The sequence below is a fragment of the Gossypium hirsutum genome, chromosome D05 (assembly GCF_007990345.1).
Source record: "Gossypium hirsutum isolate 1008001.06 chromosome D05, Gossypium_hirsutum_v2.1, whole genome shotgun sequence".
Taxonomy (NCBI): domain Eukaryota; kingdom Viridiplantae; phylum Streptophyta; class Magnoliopsida; order Malvales; family Malvaceae; genus Gossypium; species Gossypium hirsutum.
This window is the reverse complement of record NC_053441.1, coordinates 30,527,357-30,533,356: the sequence shown is the minus strand read 5'-3', so window position 1 is coordinate 30,533,356 and position 6,000 is coordinate 30,527,357.

Sequence of the window (6,000 nt, the reverse complement as noted above, 5' to 3'; positions counted from 1 at the left end):
CCGTTTCCTGGAGAGATTAAAAGCCCATCTCAAGAGCCTGATAAATATGGAAAGTGATCCAAGAAGATATGATTATGTAATCTTAGAGTTCCAATTGTATACAACTTCTAATTATGTCTTAGAGTTCTAATTGTATACAGCTTTTAATTGTAGCCCTTGATGTACTTTGAGGCTCAACTATAAATAGAGGCCTCTTTGCTCATTGTAATTCATTCAGTTATTAATAAGAATTTTGAGATTGTTCACTCAAACTTTTCTCCCAAGCGTTCTTGCTTTTGTTCATCTTTCAAAGTTCGTTCTTACTTCATTCTTCTACTGTTCTTTGTGGATGCCTTGAGGGAATTCTGTTGAATCCTTTATCATTGCGAGATTAAGCTGACTTAGGTGTTTTTACTGTTGAATCCGTTATCATTGCGAGTTAGGCTGACTTAGGCATTTTTAAGCAAAGAAACTGCCTAAGGCCGCACGGATCATGTGGAAAAATTCTAAGTTTGTGATAGTTGGTATCCGAGCCAAGGTTCGAAGCGACCGTTGAAAGATGTTGAAAGAAGTTGCTGGAAATGTTGAGAGAATGGAGACCTGTGGGAGGGCTAGGAAAGCTAGTCGCTCGAGGGACATATTGTCAGCTTTAGAGGATCGTGTCGTCACTCTCGAGAATTCAGTGGGGGATATCAAGGAGAGGATTGATGATGTCAATGATGGGCTCTATGATGGATTGCAGTCCATGCAGGAGCAGCTCAAAGTGTATGTGTTGGACAATGTGGAACAGTTGACGGGTAGAGATGATGCCATTGAGACTATGGTGGCGGCCTTGAAAGCGGAGATTGCGGAGCTCAAGGGAGATTGCGGAGCTCAAGGGTGAACTCACAATCTATAATGCTACTTTGGGCAATGGTGGGTTAGCTGTTGTCGCACCCAAGCCCAATATTGATGTTCCCAAGCCCAAGGAGTTCAAGGGAACAAGGTCCGCAAGAGATGTGGACAACTTTCTGTGGGGAATCGAGTAATACTTCCGTGCCAAAGGCATTACAGAGGATGTCACTAAGGTAACTACTGCTGCGATGTATTTAGCTGACGTTGCTTTGTTATGGTGGCGTCGTAGGTCCACTAATGTGAGACGTGGTGAGACCGAAATCGAAACTTGGGAGGAGTTTCGATGTGAGTTCAAAGCACAGTTTTACCCAGAGTATGCCGAGGATGAGGCTCGGGCAAAGTTGCGTCGGCTTGCGCAACAAGGCACTGTGAGGGAGTATGTGCAGGAGTTTAGTGAACTTATGCTTCAAATCTCATATATGGGGGAGAAAGAGGCATTATTTTCCTTCATGGATAGATTAAAACCGTGGACAAAGTAGGAGTTGTAACGCCGAGGAGTTCAAGAACTTACCAAGGTTATGTCCGTAGCAGAATCGCTTGCTGAATTTGGTGGGAAGAAAGACAATGCCAATTCTTCTAAGCCAAGATTTAATCAAAAGGGTAACACTGGGGAAGATAAAGAAAGGCCTACTAGGAACGACAATAGTAAGAAGCCTTGGGACAAGAAAAAGAGTGGGCCTATAAGTTGCTTTCACTATGATGGTCCACATATAATCAAGAACTGCCCAAAGAAGGCCGCTCTTACGGCTATGGAAGCAAAGGAGGAGTCCGATGCGGAGGATAACAATCTTGGTTCCATACTAGGGGGTGTCGAAGATAAAATGAGCCATGGTTTGATATTTGTAGACATCATTGTGGCTGGCAGGAAATTGAATGCGCTCGTTGACACAGGCGCTTCTGATTTGTTCATGTCTGAGGAGGCTGCTTGTAAACTGGGCCTCAAGATAGATAATGAAGTGGGTCGGATCAAAACAGTGAACTCAGAAAGTGTTCCAATCAAGGAGGTTGCAAAGGGAGTGGATCTTCAGCTTGACAAATGGTCCGGAAAGGTATCCATTAAGGTAATACCGCTTGATGATTATGATTTTTGGGTTGGACTAAGCTTCCTAGATCAGGTTAATGCTCTTATTGCCCCTTCGAGCAATTACATGGTGATTTCGGACGCAAAACATCAATGCATGGTGAAAGTAACAAAGAAGAGAAGCTTTGAGGAAAAAACACTGTCGGCAATTCAGTTTGCTAAAGGTGTACGTAGAAATGAAGTCTCATATTTAGCAACCTTGAAGATCGAAGAGACCCCTGAGACTGTTAGTGAGACCTCGAAAGAAGTGGGTCAATTGTTTCAATCATTCTAAGATATAATGCATGCTCAGTTGCCCAAAATTTTGCCACCCAAGAGGGAGGTGGACCACAAAATTGAGTTAGTGTCCAATGTGGTGCCTCCAACAAGGGCTCCTTATCATATGTCTTCGCCAGAATTAGAAGAGTTGCAGAAACAATTGAAGGAACTTTTAGATGCGGGTTCATTAGACCAATTAAATCCCCATACGGTGCCCCAGTGTTGTTCTAAAAGAAACATGATGGGTCATTGAGAATGTGCATCGATTATCGAGCTCTAAACAAGATCACTGTGAAGAATAGGTACCCTATTCCTCTTATTTTAGATTTGTTTGATCAGTTTGGTAGTGTAAGATGGTTTACCAAGATAGATCTGAGATCGGGGTATCATCAAGTTCGGATAGCCGAGGGAGATGAACCAAAGACAGCTTGTGTGACACGGTAAGGTTCGTATGAGTTCCTTGTGATGCCTTTCGGACTCACGAATGCCTCAGCTACATTCTACACCCTAATGAATAATGTACTTCAACCATTTCTTGATCGTTTTGTAGTTGTTTACCTTGATGATATCGTGGTGTATAGCAAGTCTCTTGAAGAGCACATTGGACACTTGAGGAAGGTGCTCCAAACTTTGAGGGAAAATAAGCTGTTCATCAAGGAGGAGAAATGCTCATTTTCCCAACAAGAGGTGTCATTCCTAGGCCACATTGTGGGAGGTGGTAAGATCCGAATGGATAAGAGCAAGGTACAAGTCATTTCAGAGTGGGAGCCTCCAACCAAGGTAACAGAATTGAGATCTTTCCTTGGGTTGGCAAATTACTATCGTCACTTTGTTGAAGGCTACTCTAGAATTACCACTCCCTTAACGGACATGTTAAAAAATGGGAAGGTATGGGATTGGAAACCGGAATGTGAGAAGGCCTTTAATCAATTGAAGCAAGAAATGACGAGGGAACCCGTACTTGCCTTGCCAAATTTTACGAAGCCTTATGCAGTATGCACGGATGCATCAGATTATGCTATAGAGGGAGTACTGATGTAAGATGGACACCCAATTGCTTTCGAGAGTCGAAAGCTTAATGAGACGGAACGTAGATATATGATCTAAGAGAAAGAGATGACTACGGTAGTACACTGCTTGCGCACATGGAGACATTATCTATTGAGTTCCAGGTTCGTGGTCCTTACCGATAATGTTGCCAATAGTTACTTTCTAACCCATAAAAAGTTGTTTCCCAAGCAGGCTCGTTGGCAGGTTTTACTAGCAGAGTTTGATTTTACAATGGAATATAAACCAGGAAGTGCCAACATTGTGGCTGACGCGCTCAGTCTAAAGATAGAATTCATAGCAATTAGTCAACCTGATGGTTCTTTGTTGGAACGCATTCAAGAGGGATTGTCCCATGATCCCACGGCCAAAAATTTGATTGAGCTTGCCAAGGAGGGAAAAACAAGAAGATTTTGGCTTGATGGGGAACTGTTATACACTCATGGACACCGCCTTTATGTGCCCCATTATGGGAAACTCTGTAAGAAAGTCATGAAGGAGTGTCATGACTCGAAATGGGCAGGCCATCCAGGGATGCATCGCACTTTGGCCCTTTTGGAGGAACGTTATTACTAGCCTCACATGGGTGCTGATATGGAAACCTATGTGAAAACTTGTCTAGTGTGCCAACAAGACAAGGTTGAGTTAAAGACTCCAGCCAGTTTGCTTCAACCCTTGCCAGTTTCCAAAAGGCCATTGGAGAGTTTATCCATGGATTTTATTATTGGTTTGCCTAAGTCTGACGAGTTTGGGACTATTCTTGTTGTGGTGGACAGGTTTTCAAAGTATACGACATTTATTCCGACAACTAAGGAGTGCCCTGCTGAGGAAGCAGCTCAGTTGTTTCTTAGACACGTGGTGAAATATTGGGGAGTGCCACTGTCTGTTATCAGTGATCGAGATGGGCGATTTACGGGCCGGTTTTAGACAGAGTTGTTCAAGTCAATAGGCTCAGATTTGAGCTTCTCCACGAGCATGTATCCACAAATCGATGGGCAAACTGAACAAGTAAATGCATTGTTGGAGACATATCTTCGACACTACGTAAGTCCCACACAAAGGGATTGGCCAAATTTGTTGGATGTGGCCCAATTTTCATACAACTTGCAGTGAAGTGGAGCCACGAATCAAAGTCCATTTGAAATAGTGACGGGTCAACAGCCACTCACACCCAACGCTGTTGTGACCCATTATACAGGACCAAACCCGGCAGCCTATCGATTCGCAAAAGATTGGCAAGAGAGGAATGACTTGGCTAGAGCTTGTTGACACAAGGCAAGTAAGCGTAGCAAGAAGTGGGCTGATAAAAAACGAAGGGATGTGCAATTTCAAGTGGGTGACTCAGTTCTCGCTAAACTACACTTGATTTTGCGATATACTGGCTTGCACAAGGGTCTTGTGCGAAGGTATGAGGGGCCGTTCAAAGTTTTGAAGAGAGTAGGCAAGGTGGCCTACAAGCTTGAGCTGCCAGCAAAACTTAAAGTCCACCCGGTCTTCCATGTAAGCATGCTTAAGCCATTTCATGGGGATCAAGAGGATCTGAATCGAGGCAAGTCCGAACGAGCACCGATGGGGGTAAAGGTGTCGTACGATCGTGAAGTCGAAAACATTGAGGCAGATCAGGTAATTAGAAAAAAGTACCACCGACTACGGCATGAGTACTTAGTTCGATGGAAGGGACTTCCTGATAGCGAAGCAAGTTGGGAACCTGCCGAGGCATTGTGGCAGTTCCAAGGGAAGATTGACCAATTCCATAAGGAAGATGTGACGAGGGCGTCGCTAGAACAAGTGGGGGAGAATGTCATAGGTTGCGCATGGGAGTACACAACCATGACAAACTTGTGCGATCCATCATATTTGAGGGAGGTCATTTGACCCAACCAAACTAGCCAGTTGCCTGGAGAGATTAAAAGCCCATCTCAAGAGCCTGATAAATATGGAAAGTGATCCAAGAAGATATGATTATGTAATCTTAGAGTTCTAATTGTATACAACTTTTAATTGTAGCCCTTGATGTACTTTGAGGCTCAACTATAAATAGAGACCTCTTTGCTCATTGTAATTCATTCAGTTGTTAATAAGAATTTTGAGAGTGTTCACTCAAACTTTTCTCCCAAGTGTTCTTGCTTTTGTTCATCTTTCAAAGTTCGTTCTTACTTCGTTCTTCTGCTGTTCTTCGTAGGTGCCTTGAGGGAATTCTGTTGAATCCTTTATCATTGCGAGATTAAGCTGACTTAGGTGTTTTTACTGTTGAATCCGTTATCATTGCGAGTTAGGCTGTCTTAGGCATTTTTAAGCAAAGAAACTGCCTAAGGCCGCACGGATTGCGTGGAAAAATTCTAAGTCCGTGACACTTGCACCAAATTAAAATTGATGTATTAAATTGCACATTAGATCAAAGTTCACCTGTAGTTTTGAAATTTATCCCAAAATCTGAAGCATATTTGACTAATGTTAAATTTTGCTGTTAGTCCATGTACTATGTATAAGCTGCAGATTTAGTCAATATACTCTAATTTGGTCAATTTTACTTCTTGTATTTTCAAAATTTGAAACCTTAGTTCATTAACCATGAAATCCATTAACTAAAATGATGTGAATTTTTGTAAGTATTATGTGAAAATAACAAATTGACATGGAATCACACATATGATAATAAGTTTGTCGCATAAAATTTTGAAAATTACATAATTTAATTTAATGGATTTAATAGTTATTGTTTGGGTTAGGACTAAAATTTA